This window comes from Etheostoma spectabile, chromosome 19 (genome assembly GCF_008692095.1).
Source record: "Etheostoma spectabile isolate EspeVRDwgs_2016 chromosome 19, UIUC_Espe_1.0, whole genome shotgun sequence".
Taxonomy (NCBI): domain Eukaryota; kingdom Metazoa; phylum Chordata; class Actinopteri; order Perciformes; family Percidae; genus Etheostoma; species Etheostoma spectabile.
In genome coordinates this window covers 13,998,583-14,012,007 of record NC_045751.1, presented here as the reverse complement: position 1 = coordinate 14,012,007, position 13,425 = coordinate 13,998,583, and the positions used below count along the sequence as shown (strand labels likewise).

Sequence of the window (13,425 nt, the reverse complement as noted above, 5' to 3'; positions counted from 1 at the left end):
ACACACACACACACACGGCTGCATATCCATTGTTAATCCAACTTTAACTTTCTTTGTTTCAGACATCAGAATTGGTTACAAACAACTTTCCTTGATGTTGTTAATCTTTTTGGTATTGTCATTTCTTTCTTTACTGGTGGCCTAAATCTGTTCTTCATGTGTGCAGAACCCTTCAAGAACCAACTATGTGTGAAGCTCATAGAGGAAAAGATAATTCTAAGATAAAAGAAAGAAAAAAAAGCTGTCATTCACTGACAGTATTTAGGCTAGGCCACCTAGAGTGCAATTCAGAAATATGACAGCACAAGCCTTTCCTTCCCAGGTGTCCTATTTTTGAGTATGTTTGAGTAGGTTAAGGGAGAACTGCAAGCACTACAAAGAGGAACCATGCGACAGGATGTGGCCATCGGTGACCCTGAGCATTCCAGGGGGACGCATGCAAAATCAAAACAGCCAGGAGAAGTAGTCCCAAAAGATGACAAAATTGGAAAGCACTGGGTTATTTTTAACACATCAGGCTCCCAGTTGTCAGGATATAAAAGCTCAACAATGGCAGAGGTCTCCCTTGCTCAAACACACACACAAGCAGATGTTAAGTACAAACACACAGCAGGCAAACACAAGGAGGAAAGCAGTCTTACAGTAATTCACTTTGCCATAACTCACAAATGCGTAAAAGCTGTGACAGAGCTTCAGGTTTGGTTCAAAAGAATCTGATAACAAAAGTGTTTAGCTGTCAGCTGCAGCCTTTAAAGTGAATCCCAACATTTCAAAAAAAAAAAAAAAAAATTATATGCACAATGTATGCATGTCATTAAGAAGCTTCTGGCTTCATTTTTAAAGAAATCTTTTGACAGGAGAAGCAGATAGGGAGGAGTGTGTCAGTGACTTTTCGGGGATTTCCTTAAACCTGATTCCATGAGACACATGGACATCATATATATCTGACACAACCCCTCTGCATTCTGGGTGTGTGCTGTGTTTATATTGTTAGAAAACGACATCTTTACAAAGTCAGATAAACATTTTCTTATGCAGCTTGATGTTGTAATTTCAATTGACAGTATGGGCGTACCATTATTTTTTTCCGGTCTAAATTTCCATATGTGCTCTTCTTCAACTTAGATCAGCAGTATGACAGGACTGTATTTGGCCCATAAAAAATCCAGAATAATTAACTTCTAAGTATTTCTCTGTGCCATAGGCCTCCAATAAAAACACTTCAATGAGCCAAACCAATGCACTGGGTGACAAGTTCCTTCAATAAGGATTTTATTTAGTTTATGTTGAGTCTATATTACATACACTGTCCTACTTACTCTGTATTGCATCAAACGTGTATTAATCTGCAGTTGTAAATAGTTCCCAACAAATGCAACATCTACTCCAGTTTGAGTAACTTTTGCTAAAAACTATAAAGGCCAATTGCATGCAATAGCAGGGTATGATGGGCTTGATATGCAACTCTGGGGGAGCAAAGTGGACCAAAGTTAGGGCTGCACAATTAATCGAATTTTAATCGCGATCACGATTTGGACTTCCCACGATCAAATTTGCGTGATCTAGCGATTATTTTTAATAAAGCGTCATTTCATAGAACGCTCCGTGTTTTTTGCAAAGCCAATCTCCCGCTCCGTAAAGCCGTCTGCTCATGAGCCAGTCAGCGTAGTTCACTGCACCCCGTGCAGGTTAGTTTCTAGATGTAGACAGTCCCAGAGGACAGAGTAGCGTGAGGAAAACTGAACAGATAGCAGTCGGTTTTACGTCAGTCTCAAGGTTTACCAGTTTACCAGTAAACGCAACACTTTGTCCCATCTGTTGTTTTTCAGACAACAGCGGTGACCTGGGCTAGTCGGTGCTAGTTATCGTCTGTTAGCTGTTAGCTCCTCTAGGACGCACCGGTGCTAATGTGCTCGCATCCGCTGCAATGCTGTTTATATGGATATGTTTTAAAGCTTGAAGCTAATGCTCGCTAATTAGAAATTGGTTCTAAGCTTAGAACCAATTTCGCCTTTAAACATCCTGGGAAACACATTCTCTTCTAATTGTGACACCAGATGTCAGACAGACTTCATCATGCTTGACTTATAAAATGTGTGAATCTTTTAATGACAGCCAAACCGCAAATCAAAAAACAATATTTCTAGTTTAGTTCTTCTACAGTCTGCACATCGTCACCTTCCTAAAATAATCGCCTAAGTCATTTTTTCACGTTTTTCAGAAAACACAAAAAACTGAACCAAATGCTGAACATATTTTGACTTATGCAGTATACAAAGGCGTAGAATCACATCACCTGTTCAACTGAGAATGTAGGAAATTTTACCAGAGGTGGCCAGCACCATGAGGAGATGATTTAGGCAAGAAAATACTTTTTGTCAAAAAATGACTTAGGCGATTATTTTAGGAAGGTGACGACATGCTAAAATCTTTCCCATAAACATAATGTCTCAGCGGTACTAACCAAGAGGTCCATTAAGACATATTACAGGCAAGGGTGTCATTGATGTGGTGAAGACCGAGGCGTCCTCACTGTAATATTGCAATTATAAATACAAAGGTGACCAACAAAATAAAGGTAATAAAACTATTGTCATTTTGTGAAAGGCAATTTGCTCATAAAAATAACAAAACAACATATAGGAGTTCTAGTCCCTGCTGAGTCAGCAGGCCATCTTAAGCCAACGTTAGCTTTGTAGGATTTACTGCACATACAAACACAAAATTGCTTTTTTTCCATGGACAGATTCAGCTACTATAGATCTGTAAACTTCAAGCAACAAAGACGATTTCTCGTCCCCGTTTGGCTAACGTTAATGTTAGTCAACCAGCCAGCTTAAACTAAACTAACGGTAGCTTTGTAACGCTAGAGATCGTGAGGTTTTTCCAATAATAAATAGTGCACGTACAAACACAAATCTGCTTTGCTAGCTCAAACGTGTTGCAAACAAGATATCTGCTGAAAATTTGTTTCCATGGATTTTTAAGATAGCGCCATGTCACCAACTCACCGGCACGGCTGATGTGATCCAAACATTTCCAATAACTCAAGAGCGCCATATAACAACCCTAACATATTTGATCCAATAAATCACTTTGATATAAATGTGTTGGAGAGTTTCTGTGTTCTCCGCTGTGGTGAATAAAAAGGTTTCAATATATTTATATATTTTGCATTTTATTGGTGTTCAAAAAATATTTTTTGAATCAACTCTGAAATGCTGACATGAAAAAGACGGACTACGATTTTTTGTGATGCGCATGGTGTGCTTTTAGATTTGAGCATGTTCTAAATGTCTAGTTGACCAATTAGATTGCCTGGTCAAATCTACTTGTTGTATAGTTAATAAAATAGGTCAGTGGGGCGCATGGTTAGCTCACCTGGTTGAGCGTGCGCCCCATGTACGGAGGCTCAGTCCTTGTCGCAGCAGCCACTGGTTTGGTTCCGACTTGCGGCTCTTTGCTGCGTGTCATCCCCCTCTCTCTCCCACTTTTCTGGCTTAATCTATCCTATAAATGAAGGCAATAAAAGCCAAAAGAAATTATCTTTTAAAATAAAATTAAAATAATAAAATAATAAAAGGTCAGTTGGTCTATTTATACATCCATGAGTTGAACACAGATAAGAGTGTTATGCTAATGATGTCTGAAGAAAATGTTTGTTTTGTCTCGTTTTATATAGGCAAGTCAGAGACAGAACTGGGGATTCATGTCTTGCTCATGGACACTTGCAGCATGGAGTCACTGGGCCTTGAACCTTTTTCTTCAAGTTTCATTATTCACTTACTGGCTCTCCTGCCATGATGTAAAAACACAGTGGCTACAAGTTTAGGCAACCTCCTGCTTGGATGTCAAACAGTATATTATCACAAAGTGGAGGAAACCCATACGCATCTTTTAAAAATCTCCGAACAAAGGACTCAGTCCTTGGTGAAATTTGGAGGCTCCTCGTCATTGGAACAGTCCTTCAATGGACTTCGAAGATGTAACACGCTCAAAATTCAAACTTCTTCCTTGAGAAATGCTGTGTGTCAGCCATGTCAGCAGTTCATTAGATCCACTGTCAACGTGCCAAACTCATATCAGCTTTCCTGCATGTATGATGCATGCATTTACCATATGGATGATAAGTGAGATATGAATGCCCTTCCTGCGTTGTATTGATGCCCTCAGCCGCCATAAATTAGTTAGAAGCTTTGCTCTGGAGGAACTCACATGTCTGACCCAGTCTTGTGATTACGTAAAACTAAAGTCATACGTCAAGTGTGACTTGTAAATAAAGCTAAAAATCCTATAACATTAAATTCAATACACCAATTAAATGCTCCAAATGGTGTGAAAGTGGGGGGAATGTGATGTCGATCTGTACCAGACGTATCCCCTGCAACTAACGCCCATATGGCAGTGTCGTAAGTCAAGCTGACGGGGTCAGTGTTAAAGGCAAGTAAATAAAGCTTCTGGAGAGTCTACCATTTCAGCTCATCAGCAGCCATTAATAAGACACAAATATCATCAGCCGCCTACAAATGCCACCAGCTAGTGTAGAGAGTTATGAGAGAGAGAGAGAGAGAGAGAGAGAGAGAGAGAGAGAGAGAGAGAGAGAGAGAGAGAGAGAGAGAGGGGTAGTTAGTTAAAGGAAGAAACAAGATACAAAAAGTTGTTTGTATGTTACTCTCAGTTTGCACAAGCTGTTAAAACAGACGTGTCATGAGTGTACATTTAAAAACTGACCTCTTTCACTTAGGTTTGTTAATCAACAGAGTGACACAAAACGAAGCTCAAGGTGACTTTAATAAAGTTGACCAGCAGCAGGGGAAAAAAAAAATCTGACAGCAATTGTCTCAATGAGAAAATCAAACAAGCGATTTCTCCATCTTTATTTGCTTGCTAAAAAAAACATTATTTTTTTATAGTGTTTTGTTGTTTGAGCAACTGCCATGCTGGCAGGTGAGCTTTCTGAAGCTAGGATTATGGTAGCCGTGGTGTTCCCGGCGCGAGTTGCGCGAGCCATAAGATAACGTCACCATGGCTGTCATTTCCAGCGCAAAGGCTCCGCAAGCTGTTGCAGTGTGAGGTTTTGCACCTCTGAATTTGGGTAACTACCATATTTTTACGGAAGTCACACTTTTTTTCATAGTTTGGCAGATCCTGCGACTTGTAGTCAGGTGTGACTCCTATATCAACATTTTCATAATTTAACATTTTTTTTAAATTCATTCTGAAAACATTATCGTCTACCGCCGCGAGAGGGCGCTCTAGGCTTGTGACAACTACATGCTGCTCCGAAAGACAACTGAGAAAGACTGAACACAAACAAAATACCCCCAAAAAGAAAATCATTGTCTGCAGATTACAAACTGCTGGTAGTAAAATATGCAGCCAAAAACGGTAATCAAGAAACAGAAAGAAAGTTTGGAGTGAGTCAGGAACTTGTGAGGGACTGGTTACTCTTTCTGCATTGAGCAAAGCAAGCTAATCGCGGGCTGAAAGCAAGATGGCCTGAGCTGGAGGAACGAGTCCACAGATGGACGAGAGAGGCTTGTCACCGGTGCAGTTATGTCTCCACGCCCTGGTTGTTGTTCTGTGTGCTATTGTATAGCTGAATAACTTGCCTTTCCAGATTAAATGTCTGCTATTGGTCTTGGATATTGTGAAATATATTTCTAAATAAATGCGATTTATAGTCCAGTGTGACATTTAAATGTTTTTTTCTTCTTCATGAGACATTTTTGACCGATGCAACTTATACACCGGAGCGACTTATAGTCTGGAAAATACGGTATGCGAACAAGCTGCACTTTCAGTTAGATTGGAAAGACTGGCGGTGCAGGTTCGCTTGTACAAACATCTGTGTGATTATTCATGTACATATCACAGAGAGTCAAACTGCCTTGAAAATGGGGTCAAAGAGAGACACCACACTGGGAAAAGAGGGGGCATTTTGCATTTGGTGGAAAAACAAAAAAAGACAACTTCATGGAAAGTGTGTTCTGAACAGTGTTACAGACAGAGAGTCATTTTGAACTGGAGATAAACAACAGACACGTTAATGATTAGATGTAGATAAATGTAATGTTTGGCGGTACGTCTGTGTTCATCAAGGATGTGTTTACTATTGTTGCCAATAGCCTACATTCCTTTACTTCTAATGTCTTCTCTTTCTACTACTTCTTGCTTATTTACAGATTATTTTTTACTTTCAGAGAATACTGCAACGAACAATGCGTTGAGAATAAACCGCTCTGTGTACATGCTTGTAGCGCGCGCGCCAACTACGGAAGCCCACGCAGGGTGTAACGTGCGAGTCTATCCAAAGCTTAACTCCCCAAGGTGGCTCCTAAGGCATGTCAGAAGAATGTGTAACTGCAAAAAAAATCAATAAGCAACCACTAAAAGCAGTGACTCGTCATTAGTAGATGAGTCAATGACATGCATTCATATTTCTCAACAGCCACCTACACAAAGACAGAGTCCCATTTCCAGCCAAAACATATTCTTGTAAAACCACATGAACACTAAGCTACTGTACATGTGTCCAGGCTTCAGACGTCTGACATGTCTCAACTAAACCTGATCCACCCTGAACTGTATTGTCTGTCTGTCGCAATTTTCTAAATGTGAGAAGGAAATGGATTATGGACAATATAGGTGGGGCTGGATCACCTCAGGCAACTGCAGATCCTTACATCCCTTCTTTGACAGAAACACAGAACAAACAGAACATTTCTTTGTTTACCAAAAAACTCCACAGGGCAGATTCAGGTTTGCATTGCATCTACCCTAAACAGAAAAAGCCTTCTACTTCCCTATTTTTGATTCAATAGGGGATATGAAGCACTTTGTCTTTGACCTTTTTGAACTTAGTCAAAAAGTACATCCACTACAACAGGGCATCCCTTACCCTTCTAAATCACCTTAATGAGTACCAGTAATCCTCTGCTTAGGCCACAGCTAAAAAAAAAAAAGGGGGAGACAACTAGAGCAAAACATGTGGAGGCCCACCAAGTGTGATCTAAAAACTTCCAGAAAAGGAGACGCTCTTTGCTCCCGGGCGTCCCAGGAATGTTTAATAACAGCACCAAACACGAGATGTGTGATGTACGCGGCTGGCCCGAGGAAGAAAAGCAGGAGAAGAGAGGATGAAAAGACAAGAGGTCGAGCACTTGTTTAATTTGCTCGCTTGGCCTTCGACGCGCTCCTCTGGAAATAAGGTTATTGGATTGAATGTCTATGGAAGAGACCAGGGGCAGGCGGCTGAGGTCACATGTTAGCCTTAAAAAGTTAACAATGAACAATGAAAAGCATGACGATAACTCAACATGCTTCTGCCACGTAGTAACAGGATTTATTTATTTTAGTCTGCACACATGAAACATGCAGCCTGGAGATCCCCCGACTGAGATTTAATAACTGCTCTTTACTTGTGTCATAGCTTTAGGACAGGAAAGCTAAGGTTAAGACTTCCCCACTAGAGAGAAGCATCTCTTTTAAGGTTTGGTACCCCATTTTCCCTGACCTTGTCACAAATTGTTCAAACAAATAAATGTAAGGAAATAGCATAAAAACAAGATGTGTATGGAAGTGAATAATAGCTGTAATGATTTGAATGTTAAAAGTTTGAATACATCATTAACCCCTCTTTACCCTGCCAGCTCCCTACTACAAAGTAATCTCTGTGTAAAATCGTGTAATCTCTGATTGAGCCGAAAGTGTGAAAATTCAGTTGAGCGCATCGAAGACGTTTCATACGGTTCAAGCAAAACTGGAAGAAAACAGACATCTGAAGGTAAAGAAGCAGAGTGACACATCTGGCATGGACAATCCTCTGTTGTGTAGTACTGTACATGTGTGAAAGGGTTTAGCATTGACAGCACCTTGATTGTTTTTGTATGTTGTTTGAAATCCCCTCTTTGAATATTTCCAGTAAACAATTTTACTTTAGGGCACTTGAAATTTTAGGGCTTACAAATTCAAAAGAAGAAATTGGCTAATATTTAAACTATTCAATATTCTAATTCTGACCTAAATGACAGGTAAATAAAAAAAATCATGCTGCTTGAATTGTAGTATATATACTGTATATGTACACTGTATATATATATTATTATATTATATATAATAGATAATTATATATATATATACACACACACATACTGTGTATATAAATAGTGGTTGAATACTTGGAATTTTTCAGTACAGTAGATCCAATTTATATATATATATATATACACACAAAAATATATATATAAAAATATAAAATATATATATCTACTGTACTGAAAAATTCCAAGTAGCCACATAAATTTGAACCACATAAATTCAGATATGATTTTCAATGTAAATTATACTTACAGTTTAGGCTAAGTTCTGCTGTGCATCAAAAGATGCGTGTCATCTGACAGCTGACTGCAGTTTAAACCACACAGATCTTTCAAATTTGAGGGATCATATTACATACAATGTTGTAAAAGAAGCCTGAGCTCATTAGCTGCACAACAACCGTAAAAGGAAATTATTTTTACCTTCAGAAGAAACAGGTAAAGAAGAGCAGTGAACGATAAGAAAATACTGTACACTGCTCTTGCTCTATATGAGATTTATTATTACTAACGTTTGCATCTCGTTGGATCTTACATTACCGGAGCATTGTTTAAGATGTGTGCAAATTGTAAATTTCAGAAATCCACACAGGAAAATTTACACAGCCTGTTCAAACTATCACTATTAACTCTAAACCTACAAGGTTTTACGGAATAAGCCTATGTCTTTGTGTGCTCAGTGGGCAAGGACATGCTTTTAGTTAAATTTTTAGATTAATTGCTTTAATCACTAGTCTGGCTATCACCAGACCAAGCTCATTAGATTTGAGACTGAGCGTTGGTCTGGGGAGTCTGCTCTGTATTTTCTCTGCACAAGAGGCGTGACCAACGGGCATAGTTCAAATGACTCTGTACGCAATTGGATAGTCCTTCAGACCAACAATGCGGGGTTGTAGAAGTAACAGGCCATCACTGGGTTGCTGCGCTTCAGTGGTGTTCGGTGGCCGCTGTGTTGAATGGAAAAAAGAAGCCGCTTGGTCGCCTCTCTATCGTCATTTTGTTAAACCCGCCGATAGCGCGCCAGGTAAATAAGCCGGTTTGTGATTGGTTCCCGCAAAATTGTGAACTGAAGCAGGAGAATTAAACATGCAGGTTTCCAGACCGAGCTGCAGGGCGAAATCAAATCGCAGACAGAGTGGGCGGGGTTTACCCAGTCAATTGAATGACTGTTGTCACTACCCGATGTAAGTTGAGTGCAGATTTGAGTCGCACATGCGTCACTTTGCGACAAGTGATGCTGTGAGTTGCGCATGCATCACTTTGCAACAAGTAGCATGTAAGATGCTAACGAGAGACTTCTGTAATGTCAATACAGTAAAAACTGGACCTACTTAACCAAGTTCTTTCACTGCTGGCTACAAGTTAGCAATCAAACCCCAAAGGCTGTCAAAAGCTAACGTTAACAATCACACAATCACAGATAGCTAAAACATTTTTGGAATGATTCCCATCTTCTGTTATTGTTTGTAATGAGAAAGGTTTATTAATTCATGGAGTTCACAAATTTCAGTATGCAAACCGTTTAAATCTGAGCATGCACAACTAACATCTGCACTCGACCAGAGCCGGTCTGACTCGACTCTCATCGGGTATGACGCGTTATGCCGTAAACCGTTTACATCTGAGCATGCGCGACTCAAATCTGCACTTGCCTCCCATTGGGCAGAGACAACTGTATTTGACTGTGGATGTCTCATTTAGATAATTTGTGGCAGACAGCGGATCTGGCGCTCTGCCAGCTTCCTGTGTATGTCTTTTACCTTCCTGCTTGACAGGATTCTGATGTCTATTTTAACTTGATGCTCCTAAATATGGACGCCAGTTTAAAAGCCAAGCATTAGTGCAATACTTCAGACAATACCAACGTCTATCCAAGGAGCTAATCCAAATAAAGATGCCTGTCAAATCTGGAGAAAAGAAAGCAGCTGAGTATACAAAAGTGAATTCCCAAGGCAATAAGGTACTTCTAAATGTTACCGACTGCCTGCATCTTACATCAAAACATAAGCTACTGCATCTGATGTGAAACACAGCAGAAACAAATCATGTGCAGACAGAATTTCTAATCCCAAATGAAAGTCAATTGGTTGCTGTCAGGTCCTTTGATGTGTAACACAAACTGGGCCCATTTCGGACCAGATCAAGGGAAGGTTACTGAAAACCCACCTGTTGGTCCGGACATGCTACTGTTTGCAGCACTAAGAAGGATTAGCAGTCAACTCACTGCAAATCCCCCTAACCAAGACGGTTGAAAAAAACAACCCTGAAAATTATATCATAAAACTGTATTAACTGATATTTTTGGGCTTGCATCGGAAATAAGCAGAAGAAAAGGCACATAGGTATGCATCCTTTGAGTTTTCTATATTGAATTACATTTGTTTTACATTAGAATCTCCCTGTTATTTGGTGTCTATGTATATTAGTTTGTTATGAGCACAGGTCAGAGCACAAATGTTGGTGGAAACAGACTTGAGAGGGGACAGCATACCAAAGAAATACACACCGCTCTTTGCCCCTCTTGCCCAGGCCACCACATCACGTGCCCTCTGCCAAGGGAAAGTCCCTGAAATCAGAGGGGACTGCTCCTCACGTCCAAAATATCTAACTTTAAATCCCACTCAAATATATATATATATACACACACATTTGGCTGAAAATGAATGGAGAATTGGCTGTGGACATAACATCTGTTCACCTTTTTCATTTCTAAATAGTCTTCCACAGGTAGTCTCACACTGGAAATCAAAAAGATATCTTTCTAGGTTTAATCTAGCGAAACTGAAAGCAGTGACAAAACTAATGCAGACTAACTACATGTGATTAGTCAGGAAATGACATGCAAAGCAAGAAAGCCACAGAGACAATTTTAGACTTCTGTGAAGGGCATGGCATTGGCATCTTCCTGTGTTAAGGTGATGGGTATTATCACAGCAGGATCCCACTCTCGTAACAGGACGTGGCGGTGACCCCTATCCGCCATTTCTTTCTATGTTTTAGGGATGCAACAGTGATAGATCGTTGCAATAGATTCATTCATTGTGTGTCTATAAAATGTCATAAAAACGGCCATCAAAGTTTACATAACCCAAAGGGGACAAACTAATTTTTAATGGTGTGTATAAGAAACATAGCAGATTTGAGAAACTAAAATAAAGCAAAGATTTAGCATTCTTCCTTCAAAAATGACTTGATTATTAATTTTCTGTCAGTGTACTATCTGTTTCAGCACTACTATGTTTGTACCTTGTTAAACTGAGAACACCCAATTGGAACCTAGACCATACATATCGCTGTATGTTTTTGTGCTTTTTCCTGCTTATTGGACTACAGTGTTGCCAGCTTGTGTGCATCCATCACAAAGGGCTGATCCAGCCAAATGCCCATGCACTGCCAGCAGAGGGATCAACACCTTTAAGTGTGACAGAGTTGGACAACAATAGTCCCTTCTGGGCTGATTGAGGGCAGAAGGTTCTGCTACTGTCGGCCACTCACAGCAGGAAACACTGTACAGCTGAGTACAGTGACCTACATCTCTTACTGAGGCGTTTTCTGCACGAGTGAATCAGCTTACTGGCTGCTTAGTGTTGTATGCTTATATTATCTTTATCCCAAATAAAGGATGGCCGATAATATCGGCCGTGCAATTCCGCCGATATTAGGCATTTCCCGATCTATTGGTATCAGCATTTATAATACACAGACACACACATATATATATATATGTGAATGAATAAATGAATGAATGAAATGAATATTTAAAAACTAAAACCGGACAGTCAACCATGTTATTTGCATAGTTTGTCCACCAGAGGGCACTCTACAACGTCCCTGTTGGCAACACTGATGGTTTTTTTTGTTAAAGTGTTTTTTTTCAAAGGACCTTATGTTGCATATCTTAAGTTTGTATGTTTATGCATTTTATTTATTAGAACTTTAATATATTTTGATGTTCCTCAGTTCTGTTAATAACTAACATAATAACTAATGTTAGGGAAACTGGTTTATGTCTTGTTAAACGTTTCTGGATTTAAAATAATATATATATATATCGACCGATATATCGGATTATTGGATTTTTAAATATCCAAATATTTGTATCGTATCCGCCTGAGAAATCCTTTATTGGTCGGGCTCTAACCCCAAACATATATCTATATCCATATCCCGTTATCGTATATCCATAACATACTGGTCTGTGAATTAGAGATTCAAGAATGTAAAACACGGATTTGTCTCAGCGTTTAGGTTATTTGACAGTGATACATACAGTGAAAAAAATGGCCTGAATGTCATTATCGTAAACACCATTTTTAAATTAGGTAGCCAATGTTTCTTTAAATATATTGAAAAATACATAGATAACAAGGGAACAATAGCTCCTCAATGGGGATTAGCAACTTAACAATGCCTCCGTGCTAGTGATTCAGGTCTTTGACTGTCTCAGAGCTTGTTGGTGAGTTCCACTCCGATCCTCTCTGCCATGGCTTGTGACCGTGGGACCATTATCTCACCGGTGAGCCTAGTTGAAAGTCAGACTGGCCCGATGCCGCTGTGACAGATCTCGGTAATGATAAGGAACACTCTGAACTTGCGGCGTCAATGTCAGCAGCACCCACAACAGGGAGCACGATGGAAAAGGCACATGGAAAACTTGTGACTTTATAAATACACCAGTCTGTTCTGTTTCGTAACGGCCTCATTAGGTAGGATCACAACCCTAAAGCCCCGGATTGAGATGGGCGGCAGCTGTCCACTTCTGGTGGAAGTCGACTGGGCGACTGAATAGCGACAGTGCGGCGATGCGGCGTCGGCCTTTCGTTTGAGGTTTTTAATGATCTATAACTTGACCTATACATGAACTATGCATTAAAGCAATATTTTATTGATTTTTGGCCACTTGGGTGCAGCAGAAACAAGCTAAAAAACACAAAACGTGAATTAATAAAATTAATATGGAAAACAGTTGCCTTTTTACCCATCCAGCAGAGCAACATTATCATTCATTTACAGTCCTGTTTGTTGCCACCTAGTGACAATAGGTCCAATATTAACTCTGCTTTTTTAGCTCTGTCAACTCCTGAGGGAAATCACTATGTTCACCAGCTAGTTGCTAACTTTGCAGTTTGTTGCTGGGCAGGTAGTGTACAGTGGGTTTTGTTAAGAGTTTTTTGCACACACACAATAAACTAGCTGCCTGCTAAGGTTGAGTGGAGTGGTGAGATTGAACCAAAAACATTAAAGATGCAGTCCGTAAACCAAAATGAGCTGAAAGTTGCTAAAGCTATTGAGCGTTTTAGGGTTCTTTTTTTCTTTTTTGGCTCAT

At 39.7% G+C, this 13,425-nt stretch overlaps 1 protein-coding gene and 2 long non-coding RNA genes across 4 annotated transcripts in view; 1 reads left to right on the top strand and 2 right to left on the bottom strand.

Annotated features, from left to right (window-relative positions):
- The window catches only part of stim2b (stromal interaction molecule 2b), a 45,427-nt gene that overhangs the window by 22,036 nt on the left and 9,966 nt on the right, over positions 1-13,425 (bottom strand). The gene's annotated exons all lie outside the window — the stretch shown is intronic.
- On the bottom strand, positions 5,218-12,467 carry LOC116669412 (uncharacterized). The gene is made up of 3 exons (XR_004326775.1): positions 12,457-12,467; positions 9,770-9,771; positions 5,218-5,303 (listed from the first exon to the last, which is right to left on the bottom strand). It is a non-coding gene; the product is annotated as an uncharacterized LOC116669412 (long non-coding RNA).
- LOC116669414 (uncharacterized) overlaps positions 7,830-13,425 on the top strand; it is a 17,101-nt gene continuing 11,505 nt past the window's right edge. Inside the window, exon 1 of the long non-coding RNA XR_004326777.1 lies at positions 7,830-7,840. This is a non-coding gene — a long non-coding RNA (uncharacterized LOC116669414). The remainder of the gene's footprint in view (positions 7,841-13,425) is intronic.